This window comes from Amphiura filiformis, chromosome 16, assembly GCF_039555335.1.
Source record: "Amphiura filiformis chromosome 16, Afil_fr2py, whole genome shotgun sequence".
In the NCBI taxonomy this organism is placed as follows: domain Eukaryota; kingdom Metazoa; phylum Echinodermata; class Ophiuroidea; order Amphilepidida; family Amphiuridae; genus Amphiura; species Amphiura filiformis.
In genome coordinates this window covers 41218747-41246103 of record NC_092643.1, presented here as the reverse complement: position 1 = coordinate 41246103, position 27357 = coordinate 41218747, and positions in this window count along the sequence as shown.

The following is a 27357-nucleotide window of genomic DNA, read 5'->3' as shown; positions in this document are numbered from 1 at the left end:
CAAGACGCTTCATATGAGATGCAGAATTGTTTTCGTTCGTCTCCGCGCACCGTCGGCAAGGACCCGAACACCCCAATTTTCTCCCCATAGCTGACGGCGCGATTGTACGTGGCGATATAGGGAGTCCCGGTTCTCCTTCTCTAATTCTGTGATTTACCCACATTTGCTGGCGTTAACAACATACCGAATGCGCCTTGACTGTGTTGGACGTACGCACAGAGGTGCTCCGCGTCACGCGACGCGAATCGCGCGCGTAATCACAATATTTCGCATTCGCGCATTTCTGACTCATTTTCCCGCCAATTTACTAAGCTGTCTTGAGCCATGTGACTTTTTAAAATTGAAAATATTAGAAAATTGTATTTTATCAGTTTCAAGTGAAAGAATACATCTTTGTGTTGAAAAATATCAAGAAATATCAAATTCGGGCGTGAACGAATATGTCTTCCATTACTCTGGCCTTAAGATTACAAATTCAAATCCATGAGATTAATTTTAAATCTGAAAATGATTGGTCCCTTCTGAGGTTTTATTTTCAAATCTTTGTAATTTAGAGTGCAGTGATCATAAGATCATAAAGCGGCATTTTCAGATGGTCTACAAGCAAATAGTCAGTCATTAGCATATCAGTGGTAAATAAGCATAAAATAAGTACCTACCAGGCATGTAAAAAGTTCTACAACTACAATTTGAAACAATAACATCCGTTTCACATTCGAGAAAACATTTTGATTTGGTGTACTGTCCAGATAGATATGTCAAATGTCCCTCGTCGTCCGGTATACAATCTCCATATGGATCAGGCAGGCGCTCAACCTGGAATAAACAGTATTTTTATTGTTTTCCCCCCAAAACACCTAAAATCTTAGGTCTTTGGGGGATAAATTGTATATCTTCAATACAAAAGGTCAACATTTTCATATGATGGTCGGCTTTTCATCCCAGCTACATAAACTTTAAGTATATATCATTAGATTCATAAAGTTTACTTCGAGGACTTGTAAATGTCAATATTATCATTTTGTAATAATTTATCATAACATTTGTATTATATCGCGACTTTCAAAAAAATCTAAATTATTTGATAATATTTGAGGATATTCCTCGTATTCAGAATGCAATTTGGTATGTCTGGTGTGCACTCAGATCTAACAAAAAAAACTGTGCAAACATCGCTATCCGACCCCTTAAAGAGCTCCGTTTCTAATTTTCTTATGTAATTATTAAATGGGCACATTAAAGTAACAAATTACCTCTATTGGTTTAATCCGTACAGCAGTGTGCTTTCCAATGTCTATCTCTACTCCAAAATCTTGAAGGTTAGCTATCTCATCCCTCGGATGTAATAACACTTTAAAACCTGTATGTAGACGAGGTGCTGCCACGTGATGTGAGGGTTTAGCGTCTAGCATCATGCCTAATCCTCGAGGTTGTCCTGTACAAATCCAAGTACAAAAACAACAGCAAAAATGACAAAGATATCAAAAACAATAATAAAAACAATGACAACAACAGTATAAACAATAAAACATGCTAGAATAAGCACCTTAAAAAATCCTCAATAATTAAAAGCAAATCTATTTGTATAAAGGTTAGGACTTCGTCGTTTGTATTACATTTTGGATGATAATAATAATAATAAAAGAGAGATTTAATATAGCGCCCAACGCAAATAGCCTCTGAGCGCTTTACAAAACATAAAAATTTAAAAACAATATTTAGCCTAACTTAAACAAACTATTACACATACACAATATTGCAAGAAAAAGACCGTATATTGCACAAGATTGGAAGCACACAGCAACTCTTAGGTGGTGAGCCGAGCCGGGAGAAAGAAAACAGAGCAAAAACAAGGAGCCGGCAAAACGCAGACCAGTCCACCACCCTGAGTCACTATGCAAGTCCAATCAAGTAAAAATAATAATGGCAACAACAACAATGCATAACAATATTAAACAAGTTAATTACAAGAATCAAATCAAAAGCGAAAAGATTCCAAGAGTCAGATCACGCAGTGCTTCGCAGCCGGCCCTAAACGGAGAGAGGCACAGATGAGAACACAAACAAAAGGAAACGGAGAACTGCATAACCCAACCATGAGAAAAATACACAGCGGCAATGGCAAAACCATTAGGTTTTATACGAGTTTGATCCAAGGCACAATAATTAAAAATATAAATATTATATCAGTTAACAAAGTACAATAAATATTACAATTACAGATCTAAAAGCTACACTTGGCATAATAACTTAAACATACTATTACACATACACACTATTGCGAGAAATCTTGTCCCGAATTAAACAATGTTAGAGATAAGACGCAAATACGACAGTATGTGAAACGCAAAAATGTAAACTCCACTATGTAATATATTTACCTAATTAATATTTCACTAATTAGACCATTTAGCTTTGAAATGTGGTGTACTTGCAGCACATAAATAAAACAAATATACATTAAGCCAAAAAAAAGAAACCCATAATTTTTCACAAGGTCATATCTTAAAATCATGTCCATCAAAATTAACCAAAATTACACACAGGATTGCCTCAATACTCTACTCTATAAACACATGTCAGTAGCCAAGCAGTTGTCCAAATTTACAAATTTAAGAAACAGGTCTTGTTCCACACTACTCCACTTACTCTTTGGGAATTATCATCATTCTCACAGATTTCTTGTGCTGGGTGCAATAGCATTATTGACCCCTGTTTCTTTTCTTACACGGAATAAAATGTATACCTAAACCAGGGAAAAGGCATATGCCGTCAGGTTTTTCAGCTGTGTTCAGTGTGTTTCAAATTAAATCGTCGTGATTTTGCACACTGCCGAATTACTATGAACTATAAACCGCTGAATTTGTACTGAGTTTAAGCTGAATTTATTATACTCAATCGGTGAGCGACGAACGACTGGTTTTTTTGTTGCGTTGAGAAAAGCGCGCATTGGTCAAATACGAAAATGAGCGCGTGTAGCGACCAGAGCAAAACGGCGTTGAATTACCCAAAATTGGATAACGTCGCTATCTACTTTGGGGTCCCCCCAAAATAGAACTAAATATAGATTTGTGAAAATAATCTAAATTAATGTCAACAGATATAAGTTTGCTTTTAATGACATAATGTATGTACCCTCTACTAGTATTCCTATATTATAAAGTAATGCCAACCCAATAATATGACGGGACAGTCATATTGGAAGAGGTTTAATTTTAGATGACGGAGGGTAACCGGAGCACGCGGAGAAACACCGTCGAAGACGAGCATGTATCGGCATGCAAACTCACTTGTGGCAACGCGAGGGAATGAACCCGGGCGTGTGAGAAGACCACTACACTAACCCGTCCTCCCATTGAAATCACTTGATAACACACACAAAAAAACCCATTCACAACCAAATCGACGTTTTGCTTACCAGGAGTTTTAACTTTTTGAGGTTGGTCAAATTCAATTGAATTGAAAGTAAAGCACACACCGTAGTTCGTTATTGTTGTTGTAAAATTTTCTGGCTCACAATTCTTTCCATTAAAGCGACACCTGCGGAGAAAAGAAATTTACGTTAGATACATTGGAACGTTGTGATCTATTGAATGTTTAAGGGGTGGGGTATGAACGTTGGACAGTATTCATTGTGGGACATTAGAGCACATCAGACATATCGAATTGCATTCTGAATACGAAGAATGTCCTTCTGATATAAAATAATTTTCAAATAAATTCGCAATGTAATACACATTTTATGCCAAATGATTAAAAATTGATATTTTTGATATTTAACAGTACTCGAAGTAAACTTTATAAATCTGATGATTTATACTTAAAGTGTATGTAGGTGGGATAAAAAGCCGACGATCAATTGAACATTTTGACCTTTCGTATTGAAGATATGGATTTTTTTCCCAAAAGACCAAAAAAAATTAGGTCTTTGTGGGAAAAAAATCCATATCTTCAATATTGAGTGAGTGAGTGAGTGAGTGATCGCGTGAGTGAGTGAGTGAGTGAGTGAGTGAGTGAGTGAGTGAGTGAGTGAGTGAGTGAGTGAGTGATGTGAGTGAGTAAGTGGGTAAGGTGGTTAGGGAATGAATGCGAGAGTGAACGGCTGATTAAATACTTACAATTTAATACTATCTTCCTTCGTATGTGCATTTTTTAAGACGAATTCATAAAGTGACACGTTACCCGGATATACATCGGGAAGAGCATATGTCACATCTGCACCTATTTTAAGGCTAGGGAACAGCTGCTGAATCCAAGGAATACCAATGTAATATGCTGGATAAATTCCGTTAAATATATCCTCCAGGCTATCCAGTCTTAAAATAAAACGAAGGTGAAATGTTATGTCCATGTCCATCCGTCAATTCAGATTAAATAAATGATATACCATACAAATTAACCTGGATATGATTGAGTTTTACTTCCCATAATTTCATTTTCCCTGTCTTTGCTGCATAGGGTCAATAAAGGTTGGGTTAAGGGCTGAACGTTTGGACAGTATTTATTTTGGGACATTAGAGCACATCAGACATATCGAATTGCATTCTGAATACGAAGAATGTCATTCTGATATCAAATAATTTTGATTTTTAAAATTCGCAATTTAATACACATTTTATGGCAAATCATTAAAATTGATATTTTGATATTTAACAGTACTTGAAGTAAACTTTATAAATCTGATGATTTTAAAGTGTATGTAGGTGGAATGAAAAGCCGACGATCAATTGAAAATTGAATCCCCCAAAACACCAAAAAAAATTAGGTCTTTTGGGAAAAAAAATCCATATCTTCAATATGAAATGTCAAAATTTTCAATTGACCGTCGGCCTTTCCTCCCTGCTACATACACTTTAAGAATATATCATTATATTTATATAATTTACTTCGAGAACTGTTATATATATCAAAAATTTGAAAAATATCAAATTTTTATAATTTGTCATAAAATTTGTATTATATTGTGATTTTCAAAAATGAAAATTATTTGGTATCAGAAAAACATGCTTCGTATTCAGAATGCAATTCGATAGGTATGAGGTGCTCTCATGTCCCACAAAAAATACTGTCGAAACGCAATAAACGCTCATTTTAGATCCCTTAAACAGCTTGAAATGATACATATTGAACAGTGCTCATCTACAGACTGTCTGTTAAATAAACCTTCAAATTGCTCTTCGCCCTAATCTTTACTCAGTATATAGATTGTACTTGCTCAAATACAATGATTTTAGCTGGTACACAAAAGTTAAAATCCGATTTGCACGGGGATGTGGTATTACTGGTCGCACACGATTGTTTTGTCTTTGCATAAACTTTAGCTGCTCCACCAAACTTCAAATATCAAAAAAGTGATTATATTTTTCCAAAACAAGTCCGGATTTGTACGATACGATGATTCTGCTAATATTGTAAAATATATAATTTGAAAAACAGAAAAGAAGCAGGTATGCTTTTAACAGAAACTAAACATCTCAAAAAAAGGTAACTAACCCCCTTAAATAAGGACCACTATTCAAAAACAGGCGATTGTATTACAAATCTGTAAAATGCGTTGCAAGCAGAATTTATTTATGCGCATTTTGACTCCTCATTTGTAGCAATTGTTTAAATATTGACGTCACAGCGTACATTCAAATCAATGTAAGCCAAGATTTGAAAGTTGCAGTAAATTGTATTGATTTGTATTTAGTATAATGGAAGGAAATCTGTTTTTGCATTGTTGTATATGCAACATTCAAATCTGGACCTCGCTACATTTAGGATACGATACATGATTTACCGACAAGTGACTCATTTCGGAATGCGATCATGAATTTTGAAGAAAAAAAAGTTTCCACTGGCTTCGTTGGGACTCGAACCAGCGATTCTAGACTTCCTTCGATTACGCGTCTAGCGCTTTACCGCTCGGCCACCGTGGCAGTTGGAGTGTATAAAAGATAAATCTCATAATGCCATCTTTAGCCTTTTGTTTACTAAAAAAAGACGCGTTTTGTAAAGATAGATTAGCCGTTTTATGCATAAATAGCACAAACGTTTGGGAAAGGTTTCAAACAAATAATGAAGACACTGATGTGATGATGAAATTGCGTAAGTCGGGAATTATCTGCGTCGCAATGTTTTGTTTTGGTTTTAGGAATTTGACCTTAAAATTTACGACTTCATGACATTATCATTCGAAATCAACAAAAGATATTTCAACACTATATGTCCCCATTCTTTCTCTAGAATGTTTTGTACATGTATGTGAAAACGCTTCAACAATGGTTCGCTGCATATGGTAAAAATTGCCCTTGACTCAAAAAAGGGCGAGAGGTACCATATTTACGGATTCAGGCTAAATTTAAAATTGATATAAAACGTTCGTTTTTTGATCGATTACAAAAATTAATTTTTGTCGTATAAAAAAATTGTATCTGGCGTGAATTACACTGCAGTTTTTATTCCTAGGGCTCTTTGACTTCTTCAAATAATTTTTTTAATGATAGAGTGAATCCCCTGGCCCTCTATAATTACGCACAAAAGATCGACCACCCTTAAATTGACCGGTCACCGGTGTTTTAATTTTTTGGGGCTATCGTATCAAATGAGGTATCAAAATGCGCAGAAATAAATTATGCTTTCAACGTATTTACAGATTTGTAATACAATAGCCCGTTTTTGAATAATTTTGAGATGTTTATATCCAGTATACGTAAAATGCACTAATATGATGTGCTTTTACGGATGTCCTTTAGTTAAAATCTCCAAAAATGGTTCTAAGCCCTCTATATAATGTTGACTAAACGTCCATTTAAAAATCCTACATACAACATAACAGCAAAGATGCGGGTATGTTTTTCTTGTATTCATACCTGAACATATTCGTATTGCATATCGTAACTGCTGGGAAATCGAGTTCGTTTTTTTCTTCGTATGTTAATTTGGTACTAGATGGCCGACCTATAAACTTCTCCGTAGAGAGCAATATTTGATAGACTAAGCCAGACAATGCAAGCAGCACAACAAGAAGCCATATTAATCTGAAAAAAAAAATAATCGGACGTCAATACCATAATATATTGGTTGTGTTTGATGTAGGCAAAAATGTTCAGATTGACATTTTCCCAAAAAGAAAAGAAATACAGTTTGCCGATGCCACAAATAAAAAGTACGCTTCATTCCTGGGCTTCATTCTACTGTATTATACAATGTATAATGAACATTAATTTGTAAACATAAATAAATACACAAATTACCTTCTTGCTGTGTTGCCTCCTTTTCCTACATATTTTAATCCTGAAAAGCTTGTCTCCTGTGAGTACTTTACGAAAACAGACGAATCATCTTCTTGTCGTTCTTCTTGATCACCTTGATCACGTTGATGTTTTTTTATTACCGTGGTATCTGATGAAGGTTTTGTTTTCAAGATGCCATTGAAAGTCGAATAAGGTGAGTCGTTTGGAATGTTGAATTGCGAATCAATTGGAAATGCCCACTTTTCTGTCATATTGAACAAGGAAATGGTCTTCTCTCTGCTATGTATCTGTATGACGAAATCACCTCTACCTCTCTTCATCTGCTTCCACCTCGCCGCGTCGGTCAGTACAAAAAGGCCTAATTGATCATTATTTTAAGATCAGAAAGTCAATACTATTTCATTTAGCAATGACGTGAAATCAATTATCAATAACGGTTATGAAAGCTTATTATGAGTGTATGCAAATATATATTAGAGGTCGACATTGATTATGTTCAATTACCGCTGTATGCTTAATGTCATTAAAATGACATGAAGGCTGGGATATCCGGTGCAACGTTTTATCAATGTCCAAAGTCGCCAAACAAACCCATGTCAATTGGTTCTTTTGTTGATATGCCTGGTGCTAATAACTATCGTTAGTTTGTGGAATCGTGTTGAATGGGATTGTTCATGTAAAGATACGAAAGGAGTAAGGGGAGTTTTTCTCAAAAAAGGTGACATTTTATACCACCGGATGGTTACATAATGTTCATGGGCAAATAATTTCTTAAAGATTCGCTAGCTTGGCCAAAAAATTGGGAATAATCTTTTTTCGTGGATATCTACTGTCATTAAAAGAGGATGCTAAAATCACACAAACTCCTTCAAAAACCTTGATTGCTTATATTATTATTACTTGTTCACTCGTTACATACGCATATTGTTTTTTCCAAAAGGAAAAACATGTCTTGGCCTTTTTGGAATCATTCATTTGGGGGTCTGCGTGTGCGGAAGTAGGAGGTCATATTTTTTTTTTAAATAGATGGACCCACAGAATACTACAGAGTATTTATCAGCAGTCAAAATCCTCGTGCATTGTATGCTGTGAATTCTCGCATATTCATGAGGGTCAATCGTTCGATCGTGCCGTGTCTAACAATCACGCCAGCTTTGCGTACTTTCGCGTATACGTGATAAAGCTTTGCGTGTTTTCGCGTTTACGCGAAAGACCGTACAAATAGGCGGTACGTGCGTTGCAGTCTCGGCTGTCGCATTTCATGGAACGATCAGCCGTCATTATCGGTTGATGCTGAGACTTTGACTGTTATGGATGAACCATAAAAATATTTCACACAATATCCCTAAAACAGATGGTGCAAAGTTATTATTTATCATTCATAACCGGCATTTTACAAGTTTGTTTAATGAAAATAATATTAGTGTATACTCTAATGGTGTCATCACCCACATTAAACCGACGAACACTATCAGATCTGTTTTAGTCAATACTAAGGACAAGACGGATAAATTGGACAAGTGTGGTGTGGTGTACCACATCCCCTGTGGTGACTGCACTTCATCGGATATCGGTGAGAGTGCCCGCTCACTTAGGACGCGACTTAAAACGCCATCATCCCCAGTCAATGAACATGTTTCTGGCTCCACCCACTCTATTGATTGGGAAGGGGTCAAAATTCTGGACAGGGAAGAAAACTATACAAATCAAACGCAATGAGAGTGATCTGAACAGAGACAAGGGGCGCCACCACCTTCCACCCACCTATGACTCGGTCATCCATTCATCTGACCGTCGGAGGTCAACATCAGTTGCTACTTCCGGTCAGATGACCCAATCTCCGCTACCAACCAAAACATCAGTCGGCATTGAAGACCAGTGGATGCTGGTCGCAGGCCACCAACCTCCACAATGTAAGTCGTGAGAACTTTGTTAAATGTGTACTTTCTCGAAATATTATTTTCGTTTAAGATACTATAAAAATGTATCTTCCGTTCACTACTGTCATGCGACTTTAATACGTGTTGCACAAGTACGTGGGCAATACAAACGATCGAATTTGGTGTTGAAATGAGCACAATTTTGAGTTACACCTTTTCAATATAAAATTAATATTCTCGGCCAATTGAAAATAATTTTCATTTTTCAGTAAATGTCAGGAAAAGTGTAATGCTTGATACTGTATTTTTGTCCAAATCCTAGTGTTAAAACTTAGGTGTGAAATTCAGTCATTTAGTGTAAGATTTTCGATTTTGATAGGCTTCAACTCTGCCCGCGAGCCTTTTTTTGGATCAACTTTTTAGCTTTTCAAAGTAATATAGTTCGCTAATGAAGGATTTTTCCCAACTTTCTAACGCACATCACCGTGAGCGATATATCATAGTTTTGTCAGAATTTCCGTTTTGATTTCACCATTTTTTACTGCCGGCTGAAAATTTTTCAAAATCAACGCGTGAAATCTGAGGCTAATACGAGCATTGTGAATCGATATCCCTGGGATCCATTGTGAATCGACATGAAGACCGGCCTGGCTACAGTGATGCCAGAACTTCAATATAGCAAAGAAATTCCCAGGACTAGCGTTCCTGCGACGCTGATCATGTTAAGCACGATGAGGATCTTTCATCACGTGAGTGATTAATTATTTGATTTCATCATCACCGTGATCATCGGACCAATATGTTGAAATTAGCTTCTCTTCAAAACAACTTTGCCCAATATTTGGTTAAAAAAAATCAACAATCTTACATGCAATTGGGCAATATTATAAAAAAACTTTCATTTACAAAACATAAATATTACGCTGTATGTTTTATCAAGCAAACTGTTTGGAACACACTTCCAAATAACCTTCTTAACATCTCAGACTTTCGTTACCGTATTTAAACGCCAGCTCAAAACCAATTTTTGTAAATTGATTGGTTTGTTTGTCAATTTCGTGCTTTACGCGCTTTGAGTTCCTCATCGGAAGAGATTGTGCCTTATCAGAATCATTCATTATCATTGTTAACTTGAAAAGGTTTTTGTTTTTAAACAAAAACCTGTTCAAGCAATTAATTAAAATTGCTTGCCTAAAAACAGAATAACTTGGATGTTATTACTTGACCTAGTGTTTCAATTGTGAAGGTGACTGGGTATGGTGCCTGTTGTTTGCGTTTGTTTGAAACTGCTGTTGGAAACCCAGCAAAAGTCATAAGAAAGCAGCCAAAACAATAGAAGGTTAAAGATTGAAGTTTATTAAAAACCATTAAATAACCTAAAGGCCTACCACCCCAAAGTTTCCCTACATACACCCCTACTACCCACCTCACACACCTCTGCACCCACCCCATCCCCATAGGCCTACATAATATTACATACCGGTATAATAATAATATTTATATAGCACGTTATAGCTATACATTTAGAAAGTATAGTGCGATTATGACAAATAGGCCTACATGTCAAATTAAAATAAACCCGAACACAAGTCTGACGGGTGTAATGAAAATGTCAATACAAAATTCACCTGCAGATAGGACTGACAAAAAATTAAAAACCCCTATAAACACACTAATTTTTCTAGGTTTGGACAGTGGATTTTCCCATGGACATCAAGCGTGCGTCTCTTAATTAATACGGACTAACCTAGGTAAACAAACAAACAGACAAATGGTCGACATAATCATGGAAACCATAATTTGCCATTGCAGGCTATCACCATGATCACGGAAGTAAAATTCACGTTAATTTACCAAAGCACCCAAATGGGAGATTTGGGCTACAAAATCGCTGGTCGAGTAATCCTTGCTTTCAATGCAGAAGATACCTGGATTGGAACAATGGAATTATCGACTATTTATGCAGCTTGCTTTCGAGATAAAGTACTGAGTTTGAGATTTTAGGAGCATGACGAGAAAAAAGGTGAAATCAAAACGGAGATTCTGACAAAACTATAATAGATAGGCCCACACGATGTGCTTTTCAGAGGTGGGAAATATCTTTCTTTATAGGTCTGTCACACTACACCGAATAGGTCTTCCGTACAAGAAACGGATGGCATTTTAGTAAATCCGTTGTTGTTCGTCAATGATCGTTTTATGTTCTTTTTATGTCCTGCTATCATCCGCCAAATGCGTTTCGTGTTAGGTGATGTTCGTTAAGTCCGTCGGCAAGTTTGTGCATGCACAAAACTTGAAACGGAGTGTACCGAATACACATGTTCGGTATTTATCCGATGTGTGTTCGTATGGTGCTGCATATTGCCGGAGTTTGTTCGCTCTCCTTTCGTTCATGTTCGTTCTTTGTTCGTTGCACTCGGCCCGTGTTCGTTGCAAATACGTTCCTGTGAGGCCTTCACCACCGGATAGCATATTTTTGCATTCGGTGATGTACGTTGATCCAGACCGTCTTAGTGTCACACTACACCGGATCGGTCTTCCGTATAAGAAACGGATGGTATTTTAGCAAATCCGTTAGTGTTCGTCAATGTTCGTTTTATGTTCTTCATATGTCCTGTTATTATCCGCCAAATGCGTTTCGTGTTAGGTGATGTTTGTTTAGTCCGTCGACAATACGTTTCAAGTTTTGTGCATGCACAAAACTTGAAACGGAGTGTTCGTTACGGACACGTTCGTTACGGCTTGAAACGGACTTGTTCGTTATTCTTTCGTTTATATACCGCGGGTGTTTCGCAGGCGCTTGTGCCGGATGTAGGCCTATGGCGAACATGTGCATCGATCATGGGGGGGCTTTCTGAAGGGTGTGTGACGCAATATCATATTTCCCCAGTACTTTAGTGACTGACAAGTAGAAAAAAGGGGGGAAAGGAGAGAAAAAAGAAAGAAAGTGAGAACAATTGAAGAGAGAAGAGAAGAGAAAAAGTTAAATTGCACGTAATTCAGTAGTAGGCCTATGCATGTAAGTAGTATTGAGGGAGGGGCACTTTCTGAAGGGTAGAGGACGCAATATCAAATTCCTACCAGTTTTAGTGATTGAAAAAAAAAAAAAAAGAAGAGAAAACATGGAAAGGTTAAATTGTATACGTTATTGAGTAGGCCCAGGACAGTAGTACTAGTAAGCCTAAGTATACACATGCTGATCACATGCTGATGGCAATCTGCTTGAATGTAAAAGAACTCACACAATATATGGGAATAATGCCTTCTGCAATTCTGTGCCAGCTCTCTGGAACAAATTACCTGTAAAACTTCGTACTTCACATAGTCTGGCCACTTTTAAATCTAACCTGAAAACCTATTTGTTTCCAAACTAAGTTTTTTATTTTTTATTAAGTTGTACATTAAGTGTAGCCTAAGATGTAGTGTAAGTTGTAAAGCGCTTTGTTCATCATACTTATGCTAAGGCGCTATATAAATTCCGTTTATTGTATTGTTTATTGTATTGTATAGGCCTGTGATTATTATAGACAGTGCTTAAATGTGGTTCCTTGGCCCAAAATACCTGTGAAAATTACTGCCGGCCAGTCCATATGCGGGGCCCGTGATATTTTGTCACCAAAGTCAGTATTTAAGACGGACTTATAGGTCTATTCCTGACTTTAACATATCAATCCATGCATGCTTTACCTGAAATTACGAGTCTGAAGTCTTATATCTAAGTGTCAGTGGATCAGTGTAACATTTTAAATTTTGCAAATTCAAATCGGGCCTTTTTTGTTTTTTGTTTAAGGCAATAATAGTGTAAAAATGATGCACTAAAATTTTTTCCAAATTTTCCATTTTAAAACTAAATTTATACACAATAGGCCTAGGCCTAATAATGTAAATAGGCCCTACAGTCCCCATGCAAATGGCTTCAATTGGACCTTCATTTTCAAAAATGGACAAGTCTTCCTTTTTGCTTCTGCTATGGACATCCACGTGTTATTTTTAAAACAATTGTTTATATTATACAATAATGGTGAAAACTTTTTAATGGCTTCAATTAGGCTTTCGTTTCTTTCGGTACTAAAATAGTACCCAATAATAGTGCTAAAATTGATCCAAAAAATGACAAATGGCTTCAATTGGGCCTTCATTGTCCAAAGGTTTCTCACCTCTATTGCCCCCGGACGCTGGTTGCCCTGATATATCAGATTTGTAGCCCTTTTGTACTTATTAGCCAATATTTGACCATTTTCGTCAAAATTTACCTCCTTAAAAGTTGTCTTTCCCCACTTTGTTCACCCTCTGAAAAAGTGCTTGCTACGTCACTGCCTCTAAGGGGTCAAAACCCCTCTCAAACACCCTCTCCTCCCCCACTTTTCTGATAGGGTGGACGTCCCTGTTGGTGCCACATGCGACGGATTCGCCGGTCATTTGTCGGACGTTGAACGATTGAATATAAAACGCCTGCAGGATTATTAGCGACCACAACACATAGAGAGACGAACGGGAATCGGATCCCCAAATCCGGACATTTGTCGGACGTTGACCCCCCAAATCCGGTCATTTGTCGGACGTTGAACGATCGAAAATAAGACGCCTGCAGGATTATTAGCGGCCACAACGCATAGAGAAACGAACGGGAATCGGACCCCAAATCCGGTCATTTGTCGGACGTTGAACGATCGGATATAAGACGCCTGCAGGATTATTAGCGGCCACAACGCATAGAGAGACGAACGGGAATCGGACCCAAAACCCACCGAATCTTCTGCCGGACTGGTGATTTTTCCACCGAATAAAATATTTTTGTATTCGGTGATGTACGTTGATCCAGTCCGTCGTAGTGTGACAGACCTATTATCATGTTTAGCGAATTATATTAGTTTGACATCAGAAAGTCACCAAGTATTCAATGTTTTAAGCGCATGTACAATTTATGATGAACATAACGTTTGTTGCTTTAGGACCAATATTGGTCTATTTTGCATTAAGAGTATATCGTATATTTTGGTTAATGTTGATGAATTTAGTTGTTATTTGTATCTTATTTTATGTTATTGTTAATTATTTCATCATGGTTGATGCGCACAAACATGATAAACAGTATCATCATTTTATGTTTGTATATAATTATGTGGGGGTGGGGGTGTGTGGGGTGAGTGTATAAGTTACAAGGTGTGAGTTTTTACATGAGGGGCGAAGTAGTGTATGTTTGTGCGGTAGTGGAGATATGAGGACGATAATGTTGTGTGGGGAGTAGTGCAGTGGTGGATATTTGAGGGTGATAGGAGAATATGAGTTCAATATGAGTTTGATTTTGATTCAGATCTGTGCAATATATTTGATTATAATTTTGTGCCATGTTGAGTTACCAATATTAGTAGTACCGTACTTTGTAATGATTTGTTCTTAACATTGTATTAGTTTAAGTACTTGTAAATTGGTATACTCTATTTAAATTGTGGTTTATATGTTTATACTTTATTATAATAATCATGTATCTGTGTATGTTTTTTAATGTTATGCAGGGCCCCGTGTAAGAACAGCATTTTAGCTGATCGGGCCACCCTGGGTAAATATGATGCAATAAATAAATAAATAAATATTTCATTTAAATCACTTGCTTTAACATTTGAGGCGGTAGGGCTAAGGGCCCCAAATGGTAAATTGAAAGGCCATAGGGCCCCTAATATGTGACTGGACGCGGCGAATCAGCCGTAAAGTCGGCCCCGGTCAATTTTGTTTTATTTCGTGTTTAGCAAATATATACCATAAGCTTTAAAATGGTATATCATTTGACTTCAAACGATATCCAAAAGCAGGGTTATGATTTGTTGAACTCTGTTCCTTCGACAAAATTGTATTTTTGATCGGTTCTACATGTGTCTCTTTTTCTACATTTCTGGTAATAAATATCCAACAGTCATAATTGGCGGTCATTTCAAATCATCCCCAAGTCAACGAGGTTCAGAAATATCCTCTCATTGTTCATTGTTGATTATACATACCTAGACAAAATACAATGCTTTGTTATCTACCACTTGAACAGGATTTAGCCAAAGCAAACAAAGACAAGAACTATTCTATAGAAATAGGTAGAAGCTTATTTTCCTCTTCAGCAGTAGTATTATTGATTGATTTAAACAGCGTTTGATAAGATACTTGTCGCAACGAATTGATACACCTATGAATACGACCTTCACATACATTTTACACTTTAAGTCAGAATACAATTTGCCGAGTTTACGGCTGATTCGCCGCGTCCACTCACATATTTGACATTTGAAGCTTGACTATGTACCCACGTAAAGGTAAAATGCTCCGTGATATCAGTGGATTTACACAGAGCCATGAAGCTTACTGAGAAAAGGCCGGCCCTCTGTTGACATTGACTATCTGGGCCACAATTAGCAAGAGCCACATCTTGGAATAAGGCCTTGAAGTGTACTATTTCACATATGAGTAAGGGTCCTTTGTAGTTTTAGAGCTAGCCAGGACAATGCCCCGGTGTTTTAAACATTTGGACATTAGCTGGGGCCCATACTAGATGACCTACATGTATGGGGAAGGGCATGCTCTGAGCTATGATGATCTAAGATATTCCAACAAATTCGCTCGCTATTCGAGGGGCGTTGCGGTTTGCGAACGGGGCTAGTTCTAGAATTGGGACATTTTATTGGCTGAAAAACGGTATTCTCCAAATAAATATTATAGTTTATTATTCTAATAAGAACCTTGTATAAAAAAGGGGGTCCCGTAGGTCAATTAAAAACTATAGTGTAATGATCGACAAACACAATTTCAATCAATGACAAAAAGCAATATTCCCAGCAAACACAAAACGTTTTCGACATCATTCGCAAAAGGTTATAAAAGGTTGTCAGAAAACGAAAAATGTCGGGTTATATAAAGGGTATATTAGGAGTATAAAACGTTTTCATAAACTTTAAAAACCTTTTTTGTTAATCTACTGCTCAGCAAACACAAATGTTTGACAGAAAACGTTTAAATGTCGGGTTACTTAAAGGGTATAAAAACGTTTTAATAACATTCCAAAAACATTCTTGAAAACTTGATACAAAACATTCTAAACAGAATGTTATTTTGGGGTTGAAAACATATTTTGCGAAAAATGTTTGCCCAAACTATTTGCAATAACGTTTTAAAAACGTTTTCATGACCTTTATATAACCCGACATTTAAATGTTATTAAAAGGTTTTGAAACAAACATTTTAAGAACATTTCTGCGTTTGCTGGGTTCAAATATTTTAACATAATGTTACTTAAGTGTTGACAAAATATTTGGCAAAAATGTTTCCAAAAATAGTTTAAAATAACATTTTTTGAAAACATTAAAAAAATATTGTTGTAGTGTGTTTTCATGCAAAACGTTTTAAAACGTTGTCATGACCTTTATATAACCCGACATTTTAATGTTATTAAAACGTTTTTACCTAAACCAAAAGCCAAAATATAACTTATTTAAAACGTTTTAAAAATGTTTTTGTATTTGCTGGGTTTGCAATCGGTCAAAAAATATCAATTTTGAATTTAGCCTGAATCAGTAAATATGGCACCTCTTGCCTCTTTTTTGGCCAAGGCTATTTTCACTATTTACCAGCAAACCATAGTTGAAGACCCAATACACACATATGTACACGTAACACATTGTGTCAATGCGGCCATATTGGCAGGGTAAATGCTGTGCTGGGATGGATATTCTGTATTACAGCATAATATGGGTACGGTGTACCCCGTTGTCAAAATACCACGTACTTTAGTACAGTAACAGCGCCCTCTGTTGGTCATAATTCACTTTAATGCGGATTTTCAACGCAATGAATAAATATTTAATGGTAATATAACACTATTATTTTTAGAAGTTACATATCAAGGTCGTTACATTAAGGTTACTCAAGGTTTTAGCATTCAGGTTAAGTTTTTAAACATATTTTAGAGACAGCCCGTCACCCTTAAGGTTACTCATTGTTTTTGTTGATGCTGGGGCCCAGTATCAACCAAAAATATCAAGGCCGCAGGGCCAGCAGGCTTGAGGCCGGCGACTCCCATACGACGACTAAACACACCAAGTGGGACCCCAATATAAGGGCCCCGCAGGGCAAGAAAACAAGAGTAACCTTAAGGATGACAAGTCTGTTATATTTACGGACAGCTCGTCATCTGCTTCATACTTCCTTTTTTTTTACTCTTTACCCCATAATTCCCCTTATTTTTTTATTATTTTATTTATTTATTACGGTATAAAAATCCAGAAATACAGTCAGAAAACTGAGACATCTGGTTAACAATGCATACATCAAAAACCACAGAAATATAAAATACACATTTTGACAAACAACAAATCAAGAATTTAAAAGATTCACAACTGCAGGAATTGTTGATAGCAAGTTCTCTTGCATCTAGGCGGGTCAAGTTGTTGAGCATTCCTGAGGTTTTTACCGTGTCCTTTACTTTTTGGAGTAGGGAGCAGTTGTGACGCTCTGATTTCAAAATGCTCTGGCCAAAACCTCTAAGGAGAAGTTCCCGTCTCGCAACAAGAGAACAGAGCTCGAGCGTCTTCAGAGCCTCTGAATACGAGCTGTACTGGTTACCGAGTATTATACGGCAGGCGCGCTTTTGGATAAGTTCAATCTGGTCAGCTTGGTGTTTAGTGATACTACTGTGCCACAGAGGACTGGCATATTCTAATACCGGACCCGGATACCGGACGCATGTACATTTGGTAGACCGAGGTCAGATCAGTAGCAGAAGCTCTGAATCGCTGAAGAACATAGAGCATGTACATTCTCTTTGAAGCCTTTGTAATCATTTGACCAACTTGGATATCCTACTGGAGGCACATTCTCCGATAAAGTGTTCAAAATGCCAAATATGTGTCGCCCATAGTTGCAAGTCGTTTTCAGACTTGTTTCGTCAGAAAGAAATAACTTTTATTAATATAACTTATACTTAGGAGTTGCTTTTTAAAATGTGTGAGGCTAGAGGTTGTAACATGCCTAGAAAGAATAAAACAATAGAGCTGATTATGCATGTCCACTGTTTTCCTCCATGTCGCCAGCCAAGGTGTGTTCAGTATAATGTGTCCCTGCTCTCTAAACATGCGCGCATATAATGGATTATAGGTACTTTTCATTAGCTGGTATCATGCCCTAATTATAAAGTATAAATCATCACAACACAGATTATTAAATTTTTCCAACAGGTCTTTCAGACTATGTCGCCAATATTGTTCACAGATACGTTACCATATTTCTAATGGATAACAATCTGTGAAAATAATTGGCTAGATGAATGTTCTCATATGTGATGGATCAAGCAGGCTCCATAGTTATATTATATATATGGAACAAAACATAATGGTTTCAAAGTAAAAAAAAATCAGGTCTATTAATGGCAAAAAGTCCTGACGTTACGTTCATGCCTTCACAGATACGTTACCTAAATTATACTCCCCTCGGAAAAAACGCTGTGATAAATGAAGCCAAATACCATACCAGACTTTAGTACATTGGGTGATGACTGATCAAGTATGGGTATGAAGTCGGTCAGTTTTTACACTTGCACGATTAAGACAAAGATGGGAAAGGGTTTCACAGATACGTTACCACTGATACGTTACCCCCAATACGTACAAGTACTATTGCTTAAAAATGAAGTATTGTTGAAAAATCACCCATGCACTGTTTTGTGTTCTTAAACTATTAAAGTTTACGATTCTGAACGAATTTTATGAATTCTTTGTGGTTGGCATTTTGTCATTCCTGAGACCAAACTTGGACGCTTTAACGGAGAATGGGCCTGGAGATTGTTTTGAATTGTGACTCCCAGAAGTTTCATACTGTTAGTGGTATCGACCTTCTTGCAATTCATAGTAAAAACTGGAAACTGGGGCTCATTTCTCAGAGTTTTGATTGCTCCCTAAGTGACATATTTATTGTGAACACTCGGTTATGGTGTTGATATCATTCGTCTATGGTTATTTTCTTTTTCATTTTATCTTTAATATAATCATAACAAAAGAAATCAATGGTTTCAATAAAAGAGAGTAGACTAGCGCCAAAGAACAATCCCAAAGCACCACCCCAATCACCTGCAGAGAAAAACAAACAATTAAGAATAAATGTTACATTGTGGTAGGAGCTTCGTAGTTTCATGAAAGTGAATTTGCTTTCACTTAAAATTTGATGATTTAAAACAACCACTCGAGTAAGAATCTTTTATTGTTAATCACAGCTTATTGCTGCTATTAGAATTATGGAGGAAGGGCAACACTTTGAAGTGATTTTCTAAAGTACGTGTATAGATTCGAGGACAACGACCTTTGGTCAACTTATTTATATACAAACAAACGATATTGTTTCCAACTACTTTCAAGGTCGCTTCATCACCGGATGCCATGGTAACGGCGGCCATATTGGATATTTAAGGCATTTTTTGGCACTTTCTCAAAATTTGTTTTTCCTGAAATTTGGCAGGCACAAAGCTAGATACACACTTAAAAAGTTATGGAGCCACATTTTTACATTTCTATTAGGATGTGAACTACGTTTTTGGCAAAATCCTGTTTGTCAGTAAAAATCATTATATTTAATTTTGTTTTTTTAAGGAAAGGGGTATGAACGTTTGGACAGTATTTATTGTGGGACATTAGAGCACATCAGACATATCGAATTGCATTCTGAATACGAAGAATGTCATTCTGATATCAAATAATTTTGATTTTTGAAATTCGCAATGTAATACACATTTTATGGCAAATCATTAAAATTGATATTTTTGATATTTAACAGTACTCAAGTAAACTACATAAATCGGATGATTTATACGTAACGTGTATGTAGGTGGGATGAAAAGCCGACGATCAATTGAAAATTTTGACATTTCGTATTGAAGATATGGATTTTTTCCCAAAACACCCAAAAAAATTAGGTCTTTTGGGGAAAAAATCCATATCTTCAATATGAAAGGTCAAAATTTTCAATTGATCGTCGGCTTTTCCTCCCAGCTACATACACTTTAAGAATATATCATTAGATTTATAAAATTTACTTCGAGGACTGTTATATATCAAAAATTTGAAAAATATCAAATTTTTATAATTTGTCATAAAATTTGTATTTATCGTGATTTTCAAAAATGAAAATTATTTGATATCAGAAAGACATGCTTCGTATTCAGAATGCAATTCGATACGTCTGAGGTGCTCTCATGTTCCATAAAAAATACTGTCGAAACGCTCAAAACGCTCATTCCAGATCCCTTAAAAGTGCAAATATCTCTTCATAACTTTTTAGATATGTGTCCCAATAATACATGAAAATTGTTGGTACAAATCACATGTGTGGTGTGGATGCGGAGAAATGCTGCGCGCAAGGTAAAAAAATGACGCAAAACGACATCTGGCAGAAAATGACATTTTATGCTTAGAAACACTAAATATGCTATTTAGGTAACAATTTTGTATTTTGAATATTAAAAAAAAACATGTTTCTTTTAACAATAATATTTATACTAGTGTAGCCCAGATAATTGTACCGGTCATGGTAAATTTCTCTTACAAGGTCCGGTCAATTTATGATAATTTTTTAATTTAAAAAAGTCTATGCAGTGGCGTAAATGAGAGGGGTCACATGCTCCCCACTCAATTTGAAAATTGTACAAATCCCATTGGAAAATTGCCAAATCAGGCCCGGTGCACACCCTCACTTCCTCATCGTGGTCGGGCCCCAAGGATGACTCCAGCTACGCCACTCTGCCTAGAGATGACATAATATGACATTCATGGGGATGTAATCTTTTAAAAAGTATAGTTTGGACACGTGTTGAATTATTCGTAAAATAAATAAATAATAATTAAAAAAACATACGTACAAATGAACTGAAACAACTCGTAGTCTTTCTGCTCAATGATGCGTTCAACTTGCAGATCACTGAAGTAAATCTCTACATACGCAAAGCTATTCCTAGTGAGAAATAAAAACAAATGCAAATAAAGGAGCCTGGTCCATCCAACTATCACTTTTACCCATCACAATATAGACAGGGAGTAGTAATCTATACCTTACTGCAATAGAAACATACTAAACATTGTGGTTAAAAGCTGGACACATGTGTCCAAAATCACATGTCCTTTTTATGGTCACCGGCTTAGGTCAAAGGTCATAATGATGTCATATGTTCAAATTGCTTCAATCATGCTGTAATAATAACTCATTCCCTCATCATAACGAACAAAACATTAAATTGCCATCCGTAAATAAGCTCAGCATGATTGTGAACACAATAGATATCAATACATGGAAACAAATCCAATTGATTATTGACGGTGATGGCGCTGTTTTGGATTGAAGTGTGCTGGTCTCTTTACGCGAATCCAAATTGAATCGGCTATGTGTCTTCTAAATTTATTTCTGGTTTGCTTTATGCTCACTTCTTCCCAGCCAATTACACGATTGTCCTTCACTACATGATCTGTAAAGGGGGATTTATTATCCTCTCCGGTGACATTTTACCAGCTCCTTAAACCCAAAACAGCGCCACCAACGCCAAGCTCCAACAGGAAGCAGACGAGGATGACTGAAATAATTGGTTAGTCAATTTGAGAAAGTGCTACAGTGTAGCACGAAACGTCAAAGAAGAATTGGTCAGTTAATTTGAGAAAGCACTTCATTACAGGTATGTTTAAAATCATTTTATCCAGTAAAATGAATTGAATTTGTTGACAAGAAATTTTACAAATGATTAAATTGCCATATTTATTATATGGTTATCCTTTTACATAGTATTTAAATTTTAAAAATTCCCAAGCTTACACGTGTTTTATCACCACGGTTTCTGATGAAACAAATGTGTCAAATGTATACCTGTGGCATAAGCTATATAGCCAATAGATGCAAAACAAATAAAATGCGTACAATTTTTTTTAAATCAATCAAACTATGAAATTATTACTTGTCTGAATTCTGGGCGAATCGGATCATTTTAAAAATTGGAATACTTATGATCTATTTTACGTTATGATTCCTGAACTATATATCCTACAGAAATATGACAATTAACCCTTGTTTCTCCTTATCATGAGAGGGACAGTTTGAGTCAAATTTCATTATGATTGAAGCAACTTGAACATGATGACCTTTGACCTAAGATGGTGACCATACAAAGGACATTATATTTTAGACACAGGTAATTTTGCATTCCTATACACCTAAACAATGCACAGTGTGTAAACAATGTATTTAAACCTCTTTCCAATATTTTGAGTTGCTACCTATCCATTAATAGAGAAACTGGAAAAAATATGGTCCTTCCGCTGAATCTCCAATTGATAGATTAATGTGGGTGCCCTGACGAATGACATCACCATTATGAGAACAACATGTTTCAATCATAATATAAAATATAAAGTACAATACACATTATGCACACAATCTAGATGTACATGAACAAGATAATGCATTTCATACGAGATAGTTAATGTTCTTTCGGCTTTGAATTGTTTTATAATTCTCGTGGCAGTTTTAGCATAATTCGGTTTTAAAGCTCAACCGCCGATTGCCCACCGGGTCCGTCAGGTTGATACTTGTTTCTGTTGTTATAAACAATGGCACGCGATTCAACCGCCATCAACCACCGGCAAATCGCCTGGAGAGTTATGAAACCGCCCTGACAACTTTTAGGGCAAATGTGGTTGTAGCTGTGGTCTTTAAATAACTAAACATCTCAAAAAAGTAACTAACCCCCCTTAAATAATGGCCATTATTCAAAAAGGGGCTATTGTATTACAAATCTTTAAAATACGTTGGAAGCAGAATTTATTTATTTCTGCGCATTTTGACACCTCATTTGATACAATAATCCAATAGCAATAAAACACAGGTCAATTTGATGTAGTGAGGTCCAGATTTGAAAGTTGCACTTACATAGAATACAAAAAAACTCAGATATCATTACACAGATTTCCTTCCATTATACAAAATCAATACAATTTACTGCAACTTTCAAATCTTGGGTTACATTGATTTAAATGTACTATGTGACGTCAATATTTAGTCAATTGCTACAAATGAGGTGTCAAAATGTGCAAACATAAATTCTGCTTCCAACGCATTTTTCAGATTTGTAAAACAATCGCCCGTTTTGGAATAATGGTCATTATTTGAGGGGGGTTTGTTACTTTTTTTGAGATATTTATTTGTGACGTGTCATGTCCAAAGCAGACATTTTGGGCAGGTTATCAATTTTGAGGTTTTTACATATCTTAAATATACACAACGCTGTTTTCCCCAATGAAATAGGACATTCCTAAGCGAAGATATTGAGATCGTAAGTTATGGTATTGGAAATTGAGATATCGGCCTTTAAAAATATTATTGACAATGTTGAGAGTAGGATTTACCTTGAAACGTGTCTCAAAAAATACAAGATGCCAGTTATATTCTGGTCTGAAACTATCAGACAATATTTTTAACATCAATAATATCACAAAGTGTCTGCTTTTGACATGACACGTCACATTTTTGTTTTAGGTTTGATATACAGGATTTTAGTGTTTACTGAAGTGCTACAGAATGTTCATAAGTAAGACTAGTGTTTATAAATTGTTTTATTGAAATCATACTAATGACAGATGATATATAAAGGGTGCTTTTTAAAGCTATAGCTAACACAGAGCTATGGTCTTACCTCATATAATCGGTAGTAAGAGTGAATAGATCAGTCTCTGCATAGTATTGTGTTGCAACTTGCATTAAAACATCATATATTTCCTGGTACGAATAGACTAAGATCTCGTAAAATCCTGCTTCGATGTCAAACTCATCATACACATGCTCGACGTATTCATCAAAAGACATATTTCCCGATGTTGAAGAATTGTAGGCATCAACAAGGCCACTGGCTAGACACCAACTTTTGAACAATCCCGAATGAAGATAAGTCGAAATATATTGTTGTTCTGTTAGCAGATATATTTCTGATCCATAAGAGGCATTTACAGGGTTTAACACGTAAGGTGATACCGCGTCATATAAAAAGTCTGTCAACATAAACATTATTTCACTGTACATAAGGATAGAACAACTGAATATGTTTGCGTGAATATCTTCAAATGCATCAGGGAAAGTTGTTTTCAATGTCACATTTGTCTTTGTAGTTGATCTTTCTAACCACTGCCAAATAAAGAGACGTATCTGGATTTCAACATCGTAAAGAAGTGCTTGAGTCACCCACCTATATGCATTATGGACATCGAAAACAAAACCGGAAAATAAAGTTTAACATCATCATGATCATTTTTTTTAATTAATATGCTTGTATAATGCTTGTAAAATACGTCACAATATTGATACTCACAATATGGCATCATTAAAAGCTTTCCTTTCATAGGAAAAATCCTGACGTAAAGAAAGCATTACCGGCACAGAACGCGATGGGAAAGTCGCTTGAGATACGGAAGTACTATACGCCAATTCGCTGCAAGAGCTTGGGCAGTCGCATTCATCGTTCTTTATTTCATGGAAATACTCTGTAGAAACAAAGTTAAATAACCCAGTCAAATTAAACAAAAATGTGGAGTTAACACACCACTAATTGATTAAATAATACATCAAAAGTCCCCGAACATCAAAATAGTGGAACAGTGAATAAATTATGAAATCACAGAATCCAATTCACATGCCTAGTTTGACCTATCTCCGACATAAAGTTCTTGAGTTATTGACCTAGGCAAACAGGTCATTTTTTGTCACCCGTGGAATCTAAATAAGCTTCTCCCTATAAGTAACTCAAGTACTATACATCGTAGACAGGTCCAGCTACATTTTTGCTGAATCATTTTTACGAGAGATTTACATTGGCATTATTTTTAACAAGTTTGAAATGTCACCCCCTGCATCAGCGCCCATTTTGGAATTATACATATTAGGCCCTTTTCCACGTCTGAATTTTCACAGCCTCGCGAAGTAAACCACTCAGACGACGCGGACGCATCGTTGTTAATTGGTGATGAACAACGGTGAAACATGATTGAATCCCTAAATTATGAACTAAGAATATAGAGCTTACAATTTCACCAGAGCCACTTCTACTTAAAATTTGCGCCAATCGCTCTTGAACCTTTACGTCACTCACCATGCATTATTCACGCGTTGCAAATCAGTGTGTTCCCGCTATCATTTTTAAGTGATTCATAAACCCTTACTGTTTTTAACCATAATGTACCAAATGAGAGGGCAGCCCATTAAAAATATAAATTTCATCCTTTTCAGATTTACCCTAGTCACCATGCATTATTCACGCGTTGCATATCAGTGTCTTGCCGCTCTACTTTTAAAGTGATTCATAAACCTGACTATCGAACGCGGACATGATAATATTAACCTGGAATAGTGCAGAATGTGCTCCTGAAAAGTAAGAATAACTTACCATGGGTTGCATAAAAACATCCAACTAACTCATGAGGTTCACAGAAAGTGGCATTACCTGTCAGAAATCGGAATGTGTTGCTTAAAATTTAAATGCATATTAACTCTCACACAGAGTTTTAAACCACCGATATGAGATGGAACTATTTGAAAATGAAAAATGTTTAAACGGTCGCTCCGTGCTTAAACACGCGCACCTGGGTCCCGATGGGTCCATGCTGAACCAAAATGTGTTGTCCAGATAGATATATTTAAGTGAACAATTTTACTGTCAGCCCCTGGGACGTTAAAAGAAAAAAAACGAGGCTGTAATTGGATCCCAAATAACCCCACCTTACACTTTTCTGGTGTTAACGCTCTGACGCGTATATAGTGGCACCCGAGGTGCGAAGTTGTCAGAAGCGCTATATTATTAAAACCAGATGCAGTAATTTTGGTAATATTTTAAGAAAACTGTCAAATATGTAGATTAAAAAACACACACTTTAAAGCATCAACCTCCAAACTAATTTGATATAGTCCACACTCTAAATTTCAAGGATTTAAAATAAATCCTAAGGGAGTGTGATTCGGGACCAATCATGGCTGGCGGTGTACTCTCAGACATGCATGTAGTAAAAGTGCCATAACTTTGTAATTATTCACGCAAGACGCATAAAAGTATACATTTTTAACGGCAAAACATCAAGAAATCTGAATATAAATACAGATTTGGTGCAAAAATAAGAATTGTGAAGACAATTTCAAACAAGGGAATTTTTGGCATTTTTTGGTACATCATAACAAAAAACTTGACACTTGACAAGTTAGAGCGATATCCATTCATAACTTGATATTTAAATCGGGGCAAACTTGAAGAAAAAAAACACACCACATTTTATCAGCTAAAACGGAGCTTTTTGACCACTTGACATCAGTGTGTCTATAGGATGCGCGACGCATGCAGATAAGCGTCGCGTATGCGTAGCGTAGCTGTGCGTCAACAAATTGCGCGACTACGCAGCGCGATGCATTGTTGCGGGCGTGTACCCCGCTGGTACAACAAAGATTTTGCTTTCTTTAAAAATTTCGAACGCGAGTGAAATAGTGAAATAAAATCCATAAAAAAGTGCAGTTGGAGTTTACAAATAAGGATTTTCTTTCCTTGTATTTATAAAAAACATATTAGTTCATACATATCAAAAAGCTCAATTTCGCGAAAGAAACAACGTCTAGAGTACACAGGCACGTTAAATCTTACAAATTTAAAATCAAATCTTTAAGATTACAAATTCAAATCCATAAGATTACTTTAAATCTGAAATTGATTGGTCCCTTCTGAGGTTTTATTTTCAAATCTTTGTAGAGTGCAGTAATCATAAGATCATAAAGCGGCATTTTCAGATGGTCTACAAGTAAATAGTCAGTCATCAGCATATCAGTGGTAAATAAGCATAAAATAAGTACCTACCAGGCATGTAAAAAGTTCTACAACTACAATTTGAAACAATAACATCCGTTTCGCATTCGAGAAAACATTTTGATTTGGTGTACTGTCCAGATAGATATTTCAGATGGCCCTCATCGTCCGGTATACAATCTCCATATGGATCAGGTAGGCGCTCAACCTGGAATAAACGGTATTTTTATTGTTTTCCCCCCAAAACACCTAAAATCTTAGGTCTTTGGGGGATAAATTGTATATCTTCAATATAAAAGGTCAACATTTTCATATGATGGACGGCTTTTCATCCCAGCTACATAAACTTTATGTATATATCATTAGATTCATAAAGACTTAGTTTACTTCGAGGACTTGTAAATGT